The sequence below is a fragment of the Lathyrus oleraceus genome, chromosome 6, assembly GCF_024323335.1.
Source record: "Lathyrus oleraceus cultivar Zhongwan6 chromosome 6, CAAS_Psat_ZW6_1.0, whole genome shotgun sequence".
NCBI lineage: Eukaryota > Viridiplantae > Streptophyta > Magnoliopsida > Fabales > Fabaceae > Lathyrus > Lathyrus oleraceus.
Genome location: NC_066584.1, coordinates 502,269,738 through 502,292,971, shown reverse-complemented (window position 1 = coordinate 502,292,971; position 23,234 = coordinate 502,269,738). Strand labels below are relative to the sequence as shown.

The 23,234-nt window shown below is 38.4% G+C and overlaps 1 pseudogene; it reads left to right on the top strand.

Moving 5' to 3' along the window:
* Positions 1 to 16,856, top strand: part of LOC127096443 (uncharacterized) — a 39,524-nt pseudogene extending 22,668 nt beyond the window's left edge.
* The last annotated feature ends 6,378 nt before the right edge of the window (positions 16,857 to 23,234 follow it).

The window sequence follows — 23,234 nt, the reverse complement described above, 5'->3', positions numbered from 1 at the left end:
TATTCTATCCACGTTCTGACGGTAATGGATATTATATCTCGTGCGCTCTTGAGTCAATCTTTTGATTGTTTTCCCCTCAGAGTAAGATTCATTTTCCTTGTGGAATTGAATGTCCATCCTATAAACAAGTTTGCTTTTTCTAGCTCTCTTCAGGGTGATGAGTGTTTTGGAAGTGAAATCCAATTCACGCTTTGGTCGGTCACCTATTATATACCCAGTAACCGGTATCCTTGGTGTTCCCTCCTTTCTGCTCCCTATTATGAACTCGGTCCCCCTGTGGAGTCAGATTTTCCTGAGTTTGTTACCCGTATGCCTGGTAACATCTCATTTCTTTGTCGCTTTCCCTCAGTGGAACTTTTTGTTGCTTCTCCCTCCAAGAGTCAGCTTGTGTTTCTCCAATGGATTTATTTTCCTTTGGAATTCTTTTCCCCAGTGTGAGTTCTTCACTCCCCAGTGAGTTCTCCAGTCTGTTTTTCTGTTTTCCTTAATCAGAGTCGTGTCTTGTCCACGCTATGTCAGTTTTGTTTTTTCCCCAGTTTGGAGTCGTGTATTGTTCACACATTTCTTTTTCTTTTATTATCCCCATAGAGTCTTATTAGAGTCTCTGTTCCTGGTGAGTGTATTACTCCGATGGATCGTCTTTTCCTCTGTGTGAATCATATTCCCCACAGAATTTGTGTCTTTTGCATACATACATTTGCATCATGAGGTCTCTTAGGGACCAAAATTTGTCTCATTACTGTTATTTAAGCCCATTCTACCGCGTCGAGATGAAGATTTCTAAACTTCACTTCTCCGGCTAGAATGACCTTAAATAGGGGCATCTGTAAGACCCCAATTTTGGCCCTAAGATCCCTCATGGCCCATATCATTCATATCATGGCCTCAAGGATCAATGCATGCCTTTGCTTTCCTCTTAGTGGATAGATTGCCTTGTGGGTTTGTTTCTTGATCATCAAGCATACTTTGCATTTGTATATCTTTGCTTTTATATGTTTATCATTCAAAAAAGTACAAAAATATTGTCAGTCTAACCTTGTTGCTTGCAGTTGAAGCAATCATCAGCAATTAGGTCAAAGTCAGTCATTGATCAGTCAAAGCAATGGATGATGGCCATTCTTGTGGAATTTGGGCATCATGATCAATAATCAAAAGTTCATACAACTTGGGACATCATTTGAAGTCAAGTTCCCAAGGGATTAGGGTTTGGAATTCATCAGAAGTGGTCCAGTCAGTCCAAAACCCTAGAAAAGTCAAACTTGGTCAACTGTTGATTTAATCAAAGATTTGATGGATATATTTGATCTGAAGGAGCTCATTCATGCTTGTATAAACCTCATCTATCATGTTCAACCTCATCATGGAAGAAAATCAAGCCAATCAGAAAATTTTCCAGAAATAGAAAGTGGACCTGTAATTTCAACTGCCAAAAATGGAAACTTCTTGATCTTAAACTTACATCATGATACAAGCTTCAAATGATTTTTTGCCCAACATGAAAGTTGAAGATCTTGTCTTCCCATTTTCAAAAAGTCCAAGAACATCAAAATCCCATGTGTGGTTGTCAAGATATGATCAAATCATTTTCATCAATTTTTGAACTTCACAGAGCCATATCTCTCAAACCATAAGGCCAAATTTGGTGGGGTTTTTTCCTACAAACCACATTTTTCATCCTCTTTCCAAAAATATAAATTTCATGACCTAAAACCTTACCATTCAAAATGGCATTTTTGGACCTATTCCTTTAAAAATCAAAGTTTGACTCACAGTTGACTTTTTGATTTATGCACTTTTTCTCACTTTGGCCAATTGGGAAAGGTTTAAAATCACATTTGAAACTTGCCTCAAGTCCTAATTCATGGTCATACCACCATCCTACCACTATTTTGGACCAAAATGCAAATATGGTATTTTTTGCAATTACCTCATATGACCAAAGCAAAGTACAGCAGTACATGTACCACTACAAACAGCACAAACATGGTCTGCTAGCAGCCTGATTGCAGGCCCATTCGCAGCATTGCACCTCCCATTTTCCACTTTGTACATAATTAGCAATTGTGCAAACAGCTCCATGTAAGCAAGGCAAAGTTAGCAATTAAGGAGCAGACCACAAAGCAGCATTCTGCAGCAGGCCATTAGCAGCCTTTCAGGCCCAACTCGACCAGCCATGTACCTCCATTCTTCACCTATGCATAGTTAGCAATTTTGGCAAATGGAGCTCATTAAGCTAATCCAGCTTATCATTCCTTAAACCAATCTAAAACAGACCATATAAAGTCTCTTTTCTGACATTGGCCAACCCTAGAAGCTGCAGCCACAGACCAAATACACATCACCTTCACATTTTGCATTTTTGCATTTTTGAATTTTTCTGCACCAACACTAAAAAACCCTTGAACAATCTTCATTGTTCCTTCACTTGGACACGATTTGGGAGCATTTTTGGACTTCATTTCCAAACTGAAACCACATTATCAAGCTCTGTTTTCTTCAAGTCATTTCAATGGCAGTTCGCAAGTTACTCATTTCCAAGCAATTTTGAGCTGAAGCACCTTCATCATCCATCATCTAGAGCTGGAATCTCCGACTGTTTGAACGAATACCATCAAATAATCACTGTTCCATCGAGTTCTTCCAAAATAGGTAAGTGAATCGACCTCCTCCTTTTACCATGCCATGATATGCTTTAGATAGTTCACTTGATGCTGATTCTAATGGATGATAGTTTGCTTGAAATGGTTGACTATATCGTGTTAAGTCTGAACTTTCATTTTCATGTGTAAATGCATTTTTCTTCGAGTTGGCTTGGACATGATGAGTTAATGAAATATGATACCACATTCTTGTTGTTTGATATGTGCTGATGCTATGGGCTTACTTGATTTGGATTTCTGCACATTTTGAAATTTCAAGTTACACATTGATGTATGCTGTCGTGCTTGAACCTTGCCCTGCCCAGATTTTCATGTTTATGTTTGTTTATTGACATGGCCTGTATCAGTATAATGTTGGTTGTGTGGTTTGGTTGAACCATGTTTGTTTGCTGTGGTTGAACATGAGCAATTGCCCTGCTGTTTAAACCCTGTCCAGATCCCTCATGCTTGAGTGGTCATGTTGTTATGCTATCAACCATGTTGCGAATTGATAATGAATACATGAGCTGCCATGCTGTTGAACCCAGAGACTTGCTTGGTCTTACTGTTGTCTGTTTGCAGATCACAATCATTTTTCATGCTGTTTGCCTTTTGGTGCTTGAATGCGTTTTAATGTTGATAATAAAACAATGCATATGCTGCTATTTGTAAACCTTAAGCTGTCCAGGATCTCCCATGAGCATATTTGTTCTAATTGTTGGTTGATGCTGCTTACCTGCTATTGTTTATATTTGCATGAACTCGTTGCTGCTGCCATGCTAAAACCTTGCTGCAGTTTTGAAACTCTTTGAACATTTGTCTTAAAAACCCTCATTTGATTGTGCTGTACTGTTGTGTGGTTTAGTTGAATCATGTTTTGTTTGATGCTTGGTTGAAATCATGTTTGTGGATTACATAAAATGCCTTGCTGTGTGAAACCTACCCTGCACCAGATTTTTCCATGATCATGCTTGTGTATTGCTGAATGATGTGCTGTTGTTGGTTTGCTTGCTATGAGAACATGATACCAATGCCCTGCTGTTGTGATTGTATGATAAAAACTGGTTTATTTGATGTACGTTTGGCATGCTGTTAATAAACCATGAATATGATGATGATATCATACTGCTGTTTTGCAAAACTCCCTTGTCCAGATTTTCACATGAGTAATGTTTACTTGGTTATCGGTTGATGTTGCTTGTCGTTCATTAAGGCCATGACATTGTGTGTTTTGTGCTTGAAACGTGTTTAATGTTGATGAACCATAAACATGAAACTGATGTTGATAATACCTTGCTGTGGTTTGTTTTTGTTTGGTTGAATGATGATGATGAGGAATGTTGTTGCTGCTGTTACATGAACCTAGCCCTGCCCATGAAAATCCTTTCGAATTGTTGGTTTGTTGTGATTATAATGGCTGGTCGATTTTTGTGTTGCTGCTGATTACAAATGCCAATGTTGCTGCTAAAACCCTCATACTGTTTCCAGAAGTCCAACTCATACATTTTGGTTGCTGTGTGTTATATGTCGTATAAGCATATTGAGTGTATTATCATGAGTGTACATATGCCTTGCCATTGAGTTGATTTTGCTCAAAACCTGTTTGATGCTAATGATGAACATGAAGATGATATTGCTTGCTGTTATGATGAACTGCCCAGGGATTCCACCTGTTGTGTTTGGTTTTGTTGTTATCTTGATGATGCTTAATATGTACATGCTGCTGTCCATGCCAAACCATAAACTCTGCCCAGATTTTTTCCCAAATGCCATGTTGTTGCTGTTGTTTGTTTTGGTTGAGATTGCATGTTGGAATTTTTGCTATGCTGCTGTGATGATGAGCAATTGCCCTGCTGTTCAAGGTGAACATGCCTAGAAAAACCATATGATTATGTTGTTTTGCTGTTAGTGTTCATGGCCATATGCTGAATTTGTTTTTGTTCATGTCCATGAATGATGTTGTTTGAAAATGAATGCATGATGTTGCTGTTATGATGAGCTGTCCAGAAATCCATTGGTTTGTGGTTGTTACGTGTGGTTTGTGACTACTTAATTGTTGCATATTTGTTCTGTTGTATGCTGCTGTCCATTTGGTTTTGTTTGATCGTTTTGTTTGAAGTTTAACATGAGCCATGCTGTGTTAGAAACCCTAAGGGTTTTATGTGAAAAAACAGGAAACATGAACAATGGATTGGCCGAGCTACTGTTCTATTGGCTAGTGGCCAATCAGAACATTTCATCACCTTTGCCTTATGCTGTGTCGTTTCATGTAAGTTGGCAGAAATTACAAGTCTGCCATCGGTTGACTCCTAGTTGACCAATTTGCCATGCTTTCATGTTCAATATTTCATCAATTATTCATCAAACTTCCATAATTCATTTTAAATTCATTTTAACTCCAAAAATTGTGAGATTTTTTGCATTGAACTCATGAAGATGTCTAGTATTTGATTGTGATTTTTAATTAATTTTCCATTGGCTGGATTTTAATTGATAAATATTTTCTTCACATGTATGCATAAATGATACATTGTGCCAAATCTTTTGTGAAATTGTCATTTTGTATCCAATGAGCTTGAAATTTTTTATGGTAAAGCTAGACACATTGATCTTCATTTCCATATAGAGTTTGTGCATTTATCATTTGTGGATTGAGAGTTATGATTTTTTGAAGTCATGTGTTGCATTTGGTGTCATACCATGATCATGCATTTTCACCATTTTTGTTCACATGCTTCCCCTTATCCAAATCACTTGAAATTTTGCATGAATCATCTATCACATGTCTAGTTTGTGTATGAATTTTCTTGGAATTAATCATGCTGTTTTCCATTTATTTGAGAATTTTCTTCCATACTTGGTCATTTGTTGACTTTTTTGTGCTATACATTGCCAAATCTTTTGTGAAATTCTCAAATCTTATTGTATGATCATGAAGTTTCATATGTGATAACTAGACTCCTTGAGCTTTGCATTGGTGTTAATCTCATTCATTTCTCTTCTGTTTTCAAATTGATATGATTTTTTGAAGTTGACCTATGCTTGTTGACTTTCACCATGCTTACTTGAATTTGGTTTGACTTCATGATTTTACTTGACTGCCTTCCTCTCATCCAAATGCATTGAAATTTTACATGCTTACCATGTTAGATGTTAGGATTGAGTGTGATTTATTTCATGATTTTTGAGATTGTTTGAGTTGACTTTTGAATGAAGTCTTTGCTGTTGACTTTTGTATGTTTCTCTTGCCATGCTTTGCATCCTTTTGCATATGAAATGACCATGATGCATGATATAATTATGAATCCAATTGAGAAGGCTTCTTGAATGTTTAGACTTGGTTTGGGTTGACTTTTCTTTACTGCCTTGACTTTTTCTTTCATCTTTGACCCTAGGCTAGTCCTAGTGGTCCTTCAAGCTTATGTTGAGTTCATCTGTTTCAGGTTGAGCACCAATGCCCCAAAGACCTTTCAATTTTGATTGAGTTGGTTTGTTTATCATGTGCTAACATTTGTTTTGTAGGTGACTCATATGCTTGAGTCTTTGTGCCTTGCACAATTGGTCCCTCTGTGGTTGACTTTTGGTTCATTTCTCTTTGTTTTAATTGTTGAACTGTTTACTAATTGGTTTGACTTTTGCAGGTGCTTTAGTTGCTTAAGTTCTTTGAACTTGCTTGCTTTGCTATTTAGCATTTGCTTTGAGGTATAAACCTTTCTTCTTCATGTAGTCTGGAGACCCGGTCTGTTATTTGACCGGGCAAACTGTCTGAAGTCCTCCTTAAGAGGCAATGCCTGTGTTTGTTTATATTTGTCCCAAGCAGGAAAAGTCCTTCAAGTAAGGCAATTGGTGGAAGGTAGGGATAAGCAATCTATCCCCCACTATTCAGTGTGTCATCTCTTTGCTCCCATTACATGGTTGAAGCATAGAGATAAAAACCCAAGATCTAATCGAGTCAATAATGTGGAGAGAGTTCCTACTTTCTGAACTCCCACACTTTCTTTGATGCTCTCTCTGATTTGAGATAGAAGCAATGAGGCATACTCCTCATCTCCTTTTCATCTGCTTCACCTGAGCCCCTCAATGGCCAGGTTAAGAGCGACTTTTACCTATTACAGTGGACTTTCAAAGTCAAACCCTCTTGTGTGAGCCCCCCATTGTTTGGCTATAGAGTGTGCTGTTTGATATTCATTGATTGATTGATTGCTTCATATGCACTTGCTTGCCTGTATGCTATGCATTTATCATCATCATCAATTGCCATTAGTGCATGATCATCTCATTTTGTTTTGTGATGGTATCATTGTTGTTTGCCCATTGAGGACAATTGTAAGTCCATTGCTTTGGCATTTGTTCCTATGACATGGAAGGATAGAGTGTAAGACCTCATTGGTCACTCATATCTTCTGTTTATCTGTGTGTATGTGAGGATACAGTTATAAGTCCCTGTATGTTGGCATCTGTTATCCTGTGATCATAATTTGATCTGTTTTATCTGTTTGTATGTGAGGATACAGTTATAAGTCCCTGTAAGTTGGCATCTGTTTTCCTATGATCATAATTTGATCTGTTTGATTTTTATGTGAGGTTGCAACTGTAAGTCCCAGCTAGTTGGCATTTGCATTCCTGTGATCATATTGTTGCTTTTGTTCTTGTATGTGAGGATCCACTGTAAGTCCCTGCAATGTGGCATTGGATTTCCTAGGACCATACTGTGGAGTTAACCTAAGTCCAGACAGATTGGCAGTTAATTTCCATGTTTCATCTTTGTTTTTTTTCCTTTTGAGGAGATTGGTGTAAGTCCATTGAGTGGCTTCTGATATCCTGTTCTGTTTTAGGAGACTGGTGTAAATCCATCTATTGGTATCCGGTATCCGCCTTTTAGTTCTTTGCCTGTGGAGATTGGTGTAAGACCATTGAGTGGCATCTGACATCCCATTCTGTTTTAGGAGATTGGTATAAGACCATTGAGTGGCATCCGATATCCGCTTTTGCTTGCTTTGCTTGTTTGTTATTATTAATTGCTATTCCAAAGGACACACTTGAATCATCTGCTATATGATTTCAAGAAGTGAACCTTCTAAGAAGTTTTACTATCCGTCCTTCATCCATTCATCATTCATTATGTCCTAAACCTTTTCACACAATACCTTTTAAACTTGACATAAGTGTTGTGCAAACATCTTCATGTTTTTCTAACTAAAAACCTGGACCCAAGTCCTTGACTTTTTTCAAAACTCCATTTCATAATACTTATTTGAATCAATCTTAATCATACTCTGACTTCACTTTTCATAATCACAATCAATTAACTTCACTCATTCACTTGTTTTGGCTCTGTCCATTGTTAATCTTTTCACATTAGCCATAGGTTTCAATTATCTTTGTGGTTGATGTAAATCTTGCCTATCCTTAGTGAGTCGACAGTAAGACTTCCGTACTTCAAACAGGGCTAACCCCTCTAGTACGTCGAAGCTATCCTCGCATGGTGGATGTTGTTTTTGGTCGAGTGTTCTCCCATTGATAATGAAAAGCCTCAGTGCTTGTGTTTAAAACTGAATCCACCAACTTTTGGAAATCTTTTAGCCGAACTACGGCGTTCTGATCCTTACCTTTGATGGAAGGTACGTAGGCAACGGGTTCATCCGTTCGAACCCAATAATAATAAAAATGTATATTCTTTTCCCATCATCCCAATCATGTTTGCACAATCTTTATGTCATAACAAATAATAATTTTGCATAACAAGTGTGAAAAGGGCTCCCTAGGAGTACCTAGGACGTAGTGGGTGCCTAACACCTTCCCATTGCGTAATTTACCCCTTACCCAGACTCTCTGATCTTTTTATTAGTTTTCTACGTGTAAAACTTCTTAGGCTTTTGTTCGCTTTTTAGCCAATCCTTTGGATAAATAAAAGTGCGGTGGCGACTCGAAAATTTCAAGGTATCTCTTAGCTTATGATTTAATCGATAGATCATATAGCGACGAATACACCGCTACAGGCGTACGTGGCTGTGTCAAGCATACATAGCGGGGCGTGTGGGGCACATCAAGTAGGTTTGAATATGAAATGACTCTTGATGCACTCAGGAGTTTATTGGCCTTCAATGCTGAAAGATTGCATTGAATTTGCTAAAGGCTGTCAAGAATGCCAATTACATGGGGGCATACAGCATGTGCCTGCAAGCGAGCTGCATACAATTGTGAAGCCCTGGCCATTTCGAGGATGGGCTCAGGATGTTATAGGAGAAATAAATCCAGCCTCGTCGAAACAACAAAGGTATGTGTTAGTCGGTATCGACTATTTCACAAAATGGGTCGAAGTCGTAGCACTAACAAATGTGGACCAAGAGGTTGTGATAGACTTTGTCCAGAGTTACATCATCTGCAAATTTGGCATCCCAGAAACTATTACAACCGACCAGGGGTCAGTTTTCACTGGTCGAAAAGTGCAAGATTTTGCAAAAGAAATGAGAATCAAATTACTGACCTCTACCCCCTATTACGCACAGGCGAATGGCCAAGTCGAAGATGCTAATAAGGTGATCATTAGCCTAATAAAGAAACACATAGGAAAGAAGCCAAGAAATTGGCATAAGACGTTGGACCAAGCTTTGTGGGTGTGCCGAACGTCACCAAAAGAAGTAACTGGAACAACCCCATTTCGACTGGTGTATGGGCATGACGCAGTATTGCCAGTAGAGATTCAGGTCCAGGCGGTCAGAACCCAAAGGCAGTACGAAATACCTTCTGAAGATTACTGGAGTATGATGACAGGAGAATTGGTCGACGTAGATGAAGAAAGAATGTTAGCGTTGGACTCCCTATAAAGGCAGAAAGAGAAAGTCGCCTGAGCCTACAAATAAAAGGTGAAAGGTAAAGTGTTTGCTGTCGACGATCTGGTTTGGAGAGTGATCCTGCCTATGGACAGAAATGATAGAGTTTTGGGTAAATGGTCCCCTAATTGGGAAGGATCGTTTAAGGTTTTGCAGGCCTTTTCTAACAACACCTACGAGGTCGAAAAGTTGGCACCAGATAGGCGAATATTAAGAGTGAATGGAAAGTACTTGAAAAAATATAGGCCTCTCCTTCAAGAGGTCAAAATTTTGACAGACTAAATAACTGTCGAAAGAACAAGGTTGGAGATAACTATGTTAGAAACCAGCTGCAAAGGCACATAAAATAAATATACAGTGCTAAAAGTAAGAGAGATAACATTAAAGTGGCAAGAAGCCATTGTTTAAATATTACAAAAATTTATACAAACAATAGAAACGGTCAAAGCTGGCCGAACTTAGATTGGAAAGATTTAAGCTCAAAATTGTAATGCAAGGACGCAGGCTCCAAGGTGTCGGCGTAAGCTTTGAGCTCTTCAAGCTTCCCTTCGACGGTCATAAGCTCTTCAGCGACCGCTAAGGCATCACTGGTGGTTTACTCCACAGTGGCCTGGGCAGGTTTAGCACTTCGTCGATGAAACATGACTCCTCCTTGGTAATTGATTCCAACTCATTGTCCAGAGTGGCAATTTGACGCCGAAGGGCATCAATTTGTTGACGTATCTCAGTGGCCCGTGTTTGTTTGAAGATCAATTCTTTCTTCCGCTCCTCCATAGCCCCTAACATATTGGTAACCTCCGCGTCGTCATGCGTCATCAACTCCCATTTTTCCTTCACGGAGGCCTCAGTAGCAGCAATCTGGCGTTCAGTGTCCCGGACGCTGTCGATGTTGTGCAGCATGGGAACCAGAATTTGTTCTAAAGCCGCCATTGCACGTTTGGCATAATCGGAGAGCTGGAGATCTTTTAGTTGGGCAAGCACGCACAAGATCTCTGGACCGACAGCAGGTTCATGCATGAGCATGAAAGGAAGGTCAGGATTCAAGGCGTGAACTCGGATTTTGTCCATGAGAGCCTTAGTCTTCGTCGCCTCAGGGCCCATTTTGCCAGAATGGAGCTGCTTAGAGTCGGAAGAGGCATCACGCGATTTCACCAGACTGCAGAGCCTGGCAATTGCTTCTAAAGCAGAAGGCTTGATCGCCAGGCCCGGGAAAGTCAAAGGGGAAGCAGCCGACGGAGGAGTAATCTGAGAAGAGGGAGAAGCAGTCGACAGAGGAGTAGTCTGAGAGGGTTGTTGTTTGTTGGTGTGAACACCTACTGGCCCCTGTGGATCCTGCAAAGGAAAGGAAGTTGAAGAGGGACTAGAGTCAGAACTAGTCGAACTGGAGTTCGGATGTGTTGCAGGACTAGTGACTGAGTCAGAGTCACTATCACTAATCTGGATAGGGAATTCAATGAACTCACCAGCGGTGTCGACAGACTGAAATGGGTGAGCTGGAGAAGAGACCGGCGACGCAGGAGTATAGTCAGCAACAGGTTGAGTCGGCTCAGTAGAGGCATCAACCTGCAGAAATAAAAAATGCGTAAGAGAAGTACAAAAATCCAAGGGAGTAAATAGGAAAATGGGTAAATATCTGTGTCGACGCAGGAGAGACTGCATCCTGATTTGCTTTCCCCAAGGCAGCAGCAGGGGAGATGCCAGTCGATGGTGAAGCTCCCACGGCTGGATCAGGGACCGTATCAAGGATGGAAGTGTCGACCACAATGGTGTCGACGTCTTCAACAGGAGCCTCCGAAGGAGGCATTGTATGGTGCCTTTTCCTCTTGGTTTCGCCACTCTTGGAGGGAGAGTCATGTTTTTTCCTCTTGTGGCCATGGTGGTTTTTGGATTTATGCTGGGAAGTGTGCTGGAGACACGAAGAGAGGTTATAAGCAGATATTCTAGCCAGAAGAGCAGACAAGCCGACAAGAAATACCTCAAAGCCTGTGGGGGCAGAGCGTTTGTGTTTCTTGGATTTTTTGGAGTGAGAGGAGACAGTAGGTTCTGTCAAACGTGGTTGACCCTGCACATAAGTGAGATATTAGAGACCACGTAGTATTTCTCTTAAGAAGTCACAAGAGTAAATAGGAATGATTCAGATAGGGGCATACAGAAGAACTGGGTTTCCTCAAGACTTGAGCAATAGGGCGCCCATCATCGTCAGAGGATTTCTCAAGAACAACCTGCAAGAAGGGAGAGGATGGCTAAGAATAAAAACAAAAAGCCAAAGGAAATAGCAACTCAGCCAGAGTCGAACCTGAGCCTCCTGTGTCGAAGGAGTAGGTTGGTTAGCAGATGCAGAACCTACAGGATTTAAAGGGATCGCTGCGAATAAACAAAAGAAATGCAAGTGAGCGACGAAATCCAGCTAGAAGGGAGTGTTAAAATTTCCAAATAAGTGTTACCAAGTTGCATGGATTCGAACACGCTAACATATTGAGGATCAATATGAAGCGGCCCCGAGTAGTCAGGCAGATAATACTTCGTCGGGACCACTCTGTCGGCCTTTTTCTTAGAGGCGTTTTGAGTTTTGAAAGCTTGTCGGTTACTTTCGCCTTTAGTTCGACCACATCCTCCCAGATGGTCCCACAAAGATTATCTGGTCGATACACAACTTGGAAATAATTCTGGAAAGCACGAATTTGTTTGACATGAAGAGCCTTACACTTGGTCGACTTCGCCTGCAAACAAACAAAAGCCTAAATTAATTCAGATAGTTTGGCATCAGGAGCGCCAACATAAAGGGTAAAATACGACTGCCACCAATCATGGAATTCTTTGGTACAGTAGTAGGCTGGTTGAAAAGGAAGAGAAGGGAGACGTGGTCGGTTATTCCAAATGGTTTCAAGTTCCTCTTCGATCTCGCTCCAAGGTTGACCGCAGAGGATATTGGCAAGCAATTCTTGGGAGGAGAAAAGAGACTTGGGAATGAATTGGCAAAGGCCAAATTTCCTGGCCACAAGGTTAGGCTGATAAGCCACTAAGCCAGGATTGTTGCTGGAGGTCTCAGCCGACAGGAATCGAGGGACCAGAAAACGCCTCCAAAAGAGGAAGGTTTCATCTTTATGTTCCCCGTCAGCCAGAGGGAAAGATCTGGTGAGCCACTCAGGACCCTTAGTTCGACGACTGAAAGGGTCCATAGAAGGTAGAAAATCGACACGAGTCAACATGATGTTGAATAAAAGTCGAAATACTTGAAGGTCCGGGAAGTTTTTGTCGATAGGCGTCAGGGGGATCAACCGTTTCCAGATAAGGTGTCGTTCCTCTGGGGGACACGCAACCCTCCTCATTCCGTAGGGGGCTATATCTTTGGAGAAAGTGGCATTGAGCCACAACTGCAAAATCCAGAAAGGGCCATGGACCAACACGTTTTTCTTTCTGGAGTTCTCGGGTTCGAAGAGCCTAATTTGGTAGACAACCTCAGATAGAGACTCATAGAGATAAGCTAAAATCAGTTGGCCCAAGGCAATGTCACGCTCTTGGTGCAGTTGGGTTGCCAGGAGAGCAAAATGCTTGGCTACCTGCATAGATCTAGAACAAAAGACAAAGTGGGACAGGCAGAGGGTCAAGAAAGCCACATGTTCCTCGTCGGTCACAGGGCCTGCAGAGGTGGCATGATGATCAATAAAATTGTTGTATGTTGGCTTGCGAGAGTCACCAACATCGAACCTCAAGGAAATTGGCGCTACAGCTTCGCAGTCGAAGACTTCGCCAGTCGGTTTCAAGCCAGTGATGGCAACAATGTCCAGAAGTGTCGGCGTGATCATGCCACACTTGGTATGGAAGGAGTTGGTCGAACTCTCCCAGAATTGAAGGGCAGCTAATAACATGCCACAAGACTGGGGAGGGCCACAACGGGCAATCTGTAAAAGGGTATAGATGCCTGTCCTTTTCCAATGGTTGATTTTTTCTGATTCCAATCGGTCCATCCAAGCGCAAAACTTAGGACAATTTCTGGGAGGAGCAGTCCTGAAGTTCCTGTCGACGTAGCGAAGGGAGAAAGGTTGTTGAGCAGAAATCACAGGTTCAGAAATGTGACTGGAGGGGAAAAGGGAAGAAGCGGTTCTGGTAACCTCTGGGTGTCTGTTTTCAGGGAGAGGACCTAAGAACGCTAAAGGTTCATCAGCCAAAGAAAGAGGAATTAATACTTGAGAACTCCAGATTTTTTCCTTCTCTTCTGCAAACGGAGGCTCAGGAACATATTCCCTACCATCAATGTTGATAGGATGTGTGAGTTTAGCAGCAGAGGGTCTGTTAGAGCTTGCCATGGAGAAAATGGAAGATTTTCGTTTGGGAGAAGAAGAATTTTCACAGAGCGCAGGAGACAAATAAATGCTGAAGCAAGAGGGCGAAAAAAGAGAAGAAGAAGAAGGAGTGAGGGTTTTATAGAGGTTAAACCCTGAGCAGAGAAGAGGGAGCGGTTGAGCTTCCATTTCGACACGTATTCTCATGTTCCCACGCTTACAGACACGTGGAGGAGAGAAGGCAAGCGAAAAGACAAACACGTTCAGTCATAAAGACGTGAAATGATGTAGACGTGATTTTGTGCGTCTCGAGGGAAAAAGGAAACGTTCGTCATGATTATATGACGTCACCCACGTGGGGTAAACAGAGGACCCACTAAGTAGAAGTGGAGGCAGTAAGAAGTAAGTCGACATTTCAAAGATGTCATCATCTCACCAGCATCGACAGTCGAAAATGGCATCTCTGGGGGGCATTTTGTTGCCACAAAAAATCTCTAAAGGATGTTGAAAGCATAGTTAGTGATAGAGTCCTGTGAATTTGGGGGTTGTACCCCATCAAGGGATGAAGAGGTGTCTGAGGCAGATAAGAGTGAGAAAAACACAAGTCAAGGGTTGAAGTCGACAGGAGAGCGTGTTTTGGTCGACAAACCATTCTGTCGATTAAGGTGAAGTCAAACTTAAAGAATTTTTCCTTTATGCCAAAGGCGTAGAAGACAACGTCTTCCTAGCATCTGGGCGGGAGAAATTTGAAATTTGAATAGCCAGCGGTTACAAGAAGAATAAAGAGCGCCAGAATCTGGAGCAGTTGGCAAAACGTGAGAGCAGCGGTTTGGCAGATCGTGTGACATAACATCTGCTGGTTTCTAGGAGTTTTAGCTTAGGAGCAATTCCTTTAGTTTAGTATAAATAGAAGATCCCACGAGGGGCTCAAGGTGTTCACTTTGTACTGAAAATCACTTGTAAGAAAACTTCCTATTTATTTCAATGCAACTTCCTTACTTTTCAATTGTTCCCGTTGAACATTTTATCTTAATTTCATTTACTTTTGAGTTATCATTTTACGTTGTTGTTTACGCTGTCGACACTAATTCTATTATGATAATAGATTTCACCAAAAGCGTGTTCGTCGTATACCTTTTTTGAATGTTATAGCGCTGTCGGTCACGAGTCACCTATAGGCTGTAACATTGTCTAAACCGTTTGTGTGGAAAAACCCTACGCTTGTTCGACACTTTGTTAGGAACCGTTACTCACAAAGTCATTCTGTCGAGTTGGACAAGCTTCACTTGCACTAGCACATGTCCTGGGATCAACTGGTCGATCCTGCAAGTAACCCTTTGTTTTAAAGCCTAGGGAGGACCAGCGGTTGTTTACCAATTTCCACAGTAAACAGGCACATATTGAGATTGTTTTCCAAAAATAAAGCTCAAATCAAAGAAAGAAGAATTGACTATGTTTTAAGGCTTCAACTGACATTGTTTGTTGGTTGACACTTCAAGCTTGTGCTTTTAGGGGCTATGATGAATCTAGCGAGTCAAAAAACCAAGGTAATTTTCTTGAGTTGGTAAAACTCTTGGCATCTTATAATGATGAAGTAGAAAAAGTTATGTTGGATAATGTTTGTAAAACTCTTGTTTGTTGGATAAATTTGGTTTAATACAAGGGTGTTTTTTTATGTGGCACATGTGAATGACACGACGACATTAACTCTTGAGAAAAAAGTATGTGATATACTTTCTCAACATAACCTTGATGTTTCTAACCTTCGTGGCTAAGGGTATGATGGTGCAAACAATATGAGAGAAGAATGAAATGGTTTACAAGTACTATTTATGAAAGATTATCCTTATTCATATCACGTCCATTATTTTGCTCATCGATTGCAACTTGATTTAGTTTATGCTTCAAGAGAAATCAAACCAATAAATAAATTCTTTGAAAAGCTAACTTAGTTGGTCAATGTTGTTTGTTCTTCACCAAAGTGACATGATGAGTTACAAGAAGCCTAATTAAAAAAAATTGAACATTTGATGGAGATTGATGATATCATTACTGGTACAGATGAAAATCAAATTGGTACTTTGAAACGAGTTGGGACTACTCATTATAGATCACATTTTAATTCTATTTGTAGCTTGATGAATATGTATGAAGCAACTTTTCGTGTTTCAAAAACATTATCAAATGAATGAGAAAATTATAATATACGTGGGGATGATGATAGTGGTTAAAATTACTTGAAGGAATTTGATTTTATATTGATCTTGCATTTGATAAAACAAATTATGAGGATAACAGATGTGTGTTGTCAAGCTTTACAACAAGAATCTCAGGATGTGCTTAATGTTATGATTTTAGTTCGTGCAACAAAAACTCTTATTCAAGAGCTGAGAAAAAATGGTTGGGATAAGTTGTATGATAATGTGACATCTTATTGTGTGAGACATGATATTGAGATTCCTAATCTTGATGATACTCATTCAGCACAAGATATGAACTCTCTTGTCTTGCAGAGAATCAGGTCACACTAGAACATTACTTTAAAGTAAAAATATTTTTTTGCTATTATTGACCAACAACTACAAGAGTTAAATAGTAGATTCAGTGAGCAAGCAATGGATTTTTTAACTCTAGGTTGTGCTTTGAATCCTAAGGGTAGTTATAAAGCTTTTGACATTGATACTATTTTCACTATAGTTGAAAAATATTATCCTATAGATTTCAATGAACAAGAGAAGATTACTCTGCAATTTCAGCTTGGATAATTTCTTCTTAATTCCCGTTAATCAGCATATTTGAAGAATTTATCAACTATTTAAAAATTATGTTCGTGTTTGGTTGCAACTAACATGAATAAAATTTACTTCTTAATTGATAGACTACTCCGTCTTATCCTGACTCTTCTAGTTTCTACTGCCACAACTGAGAGATCTTTTTCGGCAATAAAAATTATCAAGACTAAGTTTCAAAACAAGATGAAATGCCAGTTTCTAGTAGATAACATGACTGTTTACATTGAAAGAGAAATTAGTGCATGTATTAGTTCATATTCCATTATTGATGATTTCAAGTCACTCAATACACGTAGAGTATTATTTTAAAGTATGTAGTTTATTTTTTTAGCAATAAACTTTATGCTTATTACGATTTAACCTTTTATATGCAATATATTTTTTGTATTTAATTTAAATATTATAGTTTATTAGTGGTCCACCCGCATTTTTTTCTTGGTTCCGCCACTGCCTACGATGTTGTTTGGTTTGTTAGGAATCAATTAATTGCCTTGTGTTCTGTCAAATTTACTCGTGTATGGTTGTCTCTTTGTTTTGTTTTTTGGATCTTGTTGCTCTTTTTGTTTGTGTTGTTTGTACTTTTAGGTAGGGTGGAAAAACGAGTTTGACCCGTTGAGCATGTCATTTTGTCTGCACTTTTTTACGGGGCAGACCAAAATATTAGACCCACATCCTCTAATATGTTTGTCTACCCCATCCCATTTTTACGAGCTTTTGTGATCGCAGATATTAACATAATTTTTTTTTTGTAATTTTCAGGCTAAAAAGATGCAGTGCCCTCAGGCTCATCCTACCCTGCATCACACTTATTTTTTTGCGCGGAAAAATTCTAACTCCGCGCCCTACACAATGGTCTACCCCATTTTGCCCCATTTTGTGGGCCTTTACAGGCAAACCTAAATATGGGGCATGTTTGTATACCATTTATACTTTTAGGGTTCTTGAATAGTCCTAATGTTTTTAGCAACCCTACGTATTCTTAAAGAACTATATAATTACCAAAATAAAGTCAATGTCACTTATCTTTAAAGAACCATATAATTATCGCAAAATTTCAATTATGTCGATGACTATCATAAATTAAATACATGTTTGGCTTTGTAGTGATAAATATTGATTTTGAATGAATTGACTATGTAAAATTAATTATGATTAAAACTGAATCGAAGATAAATTGATTTATTTTTGGATAATGCAAACATGAGTTAAACGGTAAATTTAATGTAAAAATAACTTTTAGACTCAAAATTTACAAATGTGTATGTTTAATTGCCATTTTAGAAGAGTTAAAAATAGTTTTAGAGGTGTAGAGATGCTTTTCAATTAATTTTGATGTGTTTGGTTATTCTAAAACAAAGTTAATTATGTCTTTAAAATTTGATTTTATTTAAGATAAGTAGCTTTTAAATTTAAATGTGATTCTACATTGAAATTTTTTATTCAATTTATTTTTGCATGAATGTATCCAAAAATACAGTTTCACTTAATTTTAATTAGAATCAATTAATTCAAAATCAATTATTATCTCTACGATATTAAATAACATTAAATTATAAATATAATTAACTTTAAAGACTTAAAAAAATCAAACATATAAAAAAATTATACTTCTCTAAAATCTTTGTTGTCTTTTCAAAAAATAAAACCAAACATACACTACATTAGTAAAACAAATAATTTTCCCTAAAAATCATATGGTGCAACTTCATTCTCATTAGTCAGCATTAAGGGAGTATTAATTTTAAATGATTCTAGAAGCGGACAAATGTCTTTTTCACATTTCAATAATACACTTCAAATTTGACGTCTGTTTGTCTTTTGTTAACTATACCTAATTAATTATTTTGCACTTTGTCAAAATTAGTGGACATTAAGAGGTCATTGTCTTTTCCAACAAGAATTAGCCATAATTAGTGCAAATTTATGTATTTTTTATATATCAAATGATAATAACTACTAAAATTATTGGAACAAAATATTACATTAATTGTAGATGAAATTCAGAGATAATTTATATAGAGTATCACCTAATCTTAATAAATACCCTATCATACTTTTCTAAACAATTTGATTTCATAGATTTGGACAGGGTTTGACATGGAGTTTAAAGATACCTTGATTTAAGTGTTACTTTTAGAAATTTTGTGATGGAAAATGATTTATGGTTAGGTTTCCTTGAATCAAGGAAGTTAAGTGTGGAAAGAATAAGAAAGAACATGGGGTATACATTTGGATTCACCATCAACTTTTTGACAAAATGATGTGTATGCCAAAGAATGTCAAACTTCATTTTGGTTTATGCATAATAAATATATAAAATATGTGGTATGAACAACACGTGCGTGGTTTTAGCATTTTGAGTCCTCAAATGATAGGGTGCATTGAATTAAAAGAAAGCAATTGCCTACTTAGAAAAAATGAGAAAGTCTACGGTATAGTTCGACAAATTGTACACTATCTTAAAAAAGATATATCACAAGCTTACAAGGGTTTGGCATACTTTTATATATTTTTGGTTTGTTTGAGTCAATTTAGGGATCGTTGAATTATAATTCCTTGTATCGAAGCAAGTTGTTTGATAGAAATAAGGAAGTGTTAAATCACATACATGTCGAAATGTCAAAGAGTATCTCGACAGTAATGTTAGATTTAACTTTATTGTTTTTTAATTGAGTTAGTTAAGTTAGTTTTGCGCGGTGCTTGAGAAGCAAGCAAACCCAAAATCTATAAATAAGGAGTAATCTCTATTATTGTAAACACTTAAAGTTTGTAGTTGTAAAAGGAATAAAAAATCACAGTTTGTGAGCAGAGAGAAATTATGCATAATCAATTCATCTTCTTCCCTCTCTTGATAAACCCTAACTATTTTCTTTCCCCAATTCAATTTTCTTTTCTTATTTTCATCATCATTGTGCAGCGATACAATCTTGCAATCAAGGTTGGTTGATTCACTCGAGTGAAGAGTGAAGAACAAGAGAGAATTTGATCGGTGCGATTGAATCTTGTTCATCAAGATTGACTCGGAATTACTCAAAGTCTTGGGTCTAATTCCAACACCTGGTATCTAGAGCATTGACTGAGCGATTCTTGGAAGCATAGCATGAGAACTGGCATTTTCCGGCGAGTCTCCTAATTATGAAGAATCAAAATTATGAAAATTGGTGAAAACAGATAAAGGTTGTCTTTTGCTATCAAGATATTTGGGATCTTGTGAAGGAGGGAGTGACACCACCTATAGCAAAGGCGACGGATGAAGAAAAGATTGCACATAAAAAATTGAAGAAAAAAGAGTATATATCTCTCTTTATAATCCATCAATGTGTTGATTCTGATAATTTTAAAAATGTTAGTGATGTTGAATCAGCGAAAGAAGCATGCAAAATTCTTGAAAAATCGTTTGGAGACGGAGAGAAGGTGAAAGATGTGTGGTTACAAACTCACAAAAGAACGTATGAATTGCTTCAGATGGAAGACAATGAAAGCATAACTAATTTTTTCACTAGGGTTATAAAACTGGTGAATCAAATTAAGGTATGTGGAGAAGTGTTGACATCAAGATCAGTTGTTTCAAAGATCTTAAGGTCATTGGCTCCAAAGTTCGACCACGTGGTAGTAGCCATAGAAGAGTCGAAAGATTTATCAACATTGACAAAGGAAGAGCTTCAAGGGACACTTGGATCCCATGAATAAAGAATGGCTAAAAGAGTTGCAAGCAAGTCGAAGAGTGATGTGGCTTTGCAGGCGCAAACAACAAGAGAAAAGAAAGACAAAGGGAAATGGCTCGACAACAAAGGTAAATGAGGCTACAATAATTTGACTGGTCAAAATCGACAAGAAGGAGGCTGGTCAAATCAGAGAAGACCCTCATATCAAAGTAACCAAAGAGGCGGTGTCATAGGTAGAGGATGAGGTGGTGGTCGAAAACCTAACGAAAAGTCACATTCAGTGTTTCAATTGTCAGAAGTATGGTCACTATTCAAGTGATTATCCTGAAAAATAGAAGAATCAGGAAACTGATGCAAAGTTTGCAAAGCATGAAGAGGAAGAGATGTTGTTGATGATCACAACAAGAGATGGATAAAGATTCTAATACCAATGGTACTTGGACTCAAGATGCTCATCGTACATGACTGGTAGGAAAGATTAGTTTATCAACATAAAACCCTCAATGAAGAACATGGTAAAATTTGCAAATGACAATACTCTAGAAGATGAAGGTATTGGTGATGTTATGATTATGAGTAAAGATGGCAAAAGGTCAATAATTTCCAATGTATTGTACATACCAGGCATGGAAAGTAATTTTCTCAGTATAGGGCAGTTAGTCGAAGAGAACTACAAAGTGTCGATCAAAGACAAAATGATGAGAGTCCTCGACTCAGGTGGTAGGTTAATATTGAAGGAACTTGTGTCTCAGAATATAACCTTTAGGATTGAACTTACTGTGATGGAGCACAAGTGCCTTGCAACTGCAGCTAGCATGAATGAATGGATATGGCACTATAGACTTGGTCATCTCAATTTCAAAGACATCATAGATCTAAAAAGAATAAATATGGTTTTAGGGTTACTAGAAACTGATATTCCAAATGAAGTGTGTGAAGAATGTATGCAGGATAAGTAGCACAAAAACAACTTCACCAAGGATGCAGGAAGCAAGTCGAAGGCAATTCTTGAAATCATATACTCTGATGTGTATGGTCTTATCCAAGTGGACTCGATTGGAGGTAACAAATACTTTGTCACATTCATAGATGATTTCAATTGAAAACTATGGACTTACCTGATCAAAAAGAAAAGTAAAGTGATCGAGGTATTTGCCAAGTTTAAATCTATGGTCGAAAGACAAAGTGGTCAAAAACTCAGGATTCTGAGGACTGATGGCGGTGGAGAATATATGTTAAAAGACTTATGGGGAGAAGTTGTGTCGACAACAACATATATTTTGAACAGATGCCCGACGAAGAAGCTAGAAGGAATTATGCCAGCAGAATGTTGGTCTGGTGTCAAGCCTAGCTTAAGTCATTTGAAGGTATTTGGATCTATAACACATAGACATGTGCCAGATCAGTTGAGAAGAAAACATGATGAGAAATCGATTCAGATAATCCTAATAGGATATCATTCAGCTGGAGGTTACAAGTTGTTGACCCAATGAACAAGCAAGTATTGATCAGCAGGGACGTGATCATAAATGATCTTAAGGAATGAGATTGGACTAAAAATGTAATGAAGGATTCAGTGAGAGTCTTATGTGAAGAACCAATAAGTGAAGTCGAAATATAAGTTTGACAGGAAGAAGTCGAAGGTCAAGCAAGCACAAGAAAACCTTAAAGAACCAGACATATGCTTGTAATATTGCAAGAATGTGTGATTATATTAGATGATGTGGTTGATGATAAAGGTGAGCTGGTACACTATACTTTCTATGTATCTGTTGAACCAATCAATATAGTTGAGGCATTGAAGAATTTGAAGTGGGTAAAAGCAATGAATGAGGAACTGAAGTCCATCGAAGACAGCGACACCTGGCCACTTGTCGAGTTGCCTCAAGCCAAGAAGACAATCGATGTGAAGAGGGTATACAAGGTGAAGTTGAATCCCAAAGGTGAAGTAACTCGACACAAGGAAAGACTTATGGTGAAAGGATTTCTTCAGAAGGAAGGAATTGACTTAGATGAAGTTTTTGCACCTATTTCTAGGATCGAAACAATAAGGTTGGTTGTTGGTTTAGCAAACACGAACAACTAACACACATGTCATATGGATGTGAAATATTCATTCCTGAATGGACCCTTAGATAAATAAGTGTATGTTGTACAACCAGCTGGATTTGTGAAACAAGGCGAACAAAGAAAGGTATACATGCTATATAAAGCCCTGTATGGACTTAAGCAAGCTCCAAGAGCTTGGAACAAGAAGATAGACAATTTCCTAAGGGAAAAGGAATTTGTGAAGTGCGCAACTGAGCATGAAGTATACGTAATAAGAATCAATAGTGAATTACTTATACTATGTCTCTATGTCGATGACCTATTAATAACAGGAAGTTGTGAGAAGGCGTTCGGAGATTTCAAACATGACCTAAGTGAGGAGTTTGAAATGTCAGACTTGGGAAATCTCTCATATTTCCTTGGCATAGAATTCTAAAAGATTGGTAGAGGCTTGATGATGCACCAAAGAAAACATGCAGGTGAAATACTCAAAATATTTGAGATACAATATTGCAACCCAACTTCGACTCCAGGTGAGCCCTGATTGCAACTGTCGAAAGACACAAATGAAGATGATGTTGATCCAATGCAGTACAAAAGACTCGTTGGATCACTTTGATACCCTTGTCACATAAGGCCTGGTCTAGCATACAATGTAGGTATGGTAAGTAGATTCATGCAGAAGTCAAAGGTATCACACCTAGCAGCGATGAAGAGGATACTAAGTTATCTGAAAGGAACTCTCGACTATGAAATTTTTTTATTTCCTGTAGCCGATGAAGGAAAGTAATACAATTTAATGGGATACACCGACTCAAGTTGGTGTAGTGATGTTGAGGATAGAAACTCCACAACTAGTTATATGTTTATGTTAGGTGGTGCACCCGTTGCTTGGAGTTCGATAAAGGAACTAGTAGAGGCACTATCGTCGTGTGATGAAAAGTACATAGCTCTTTCTCATTGTGCACGTCAA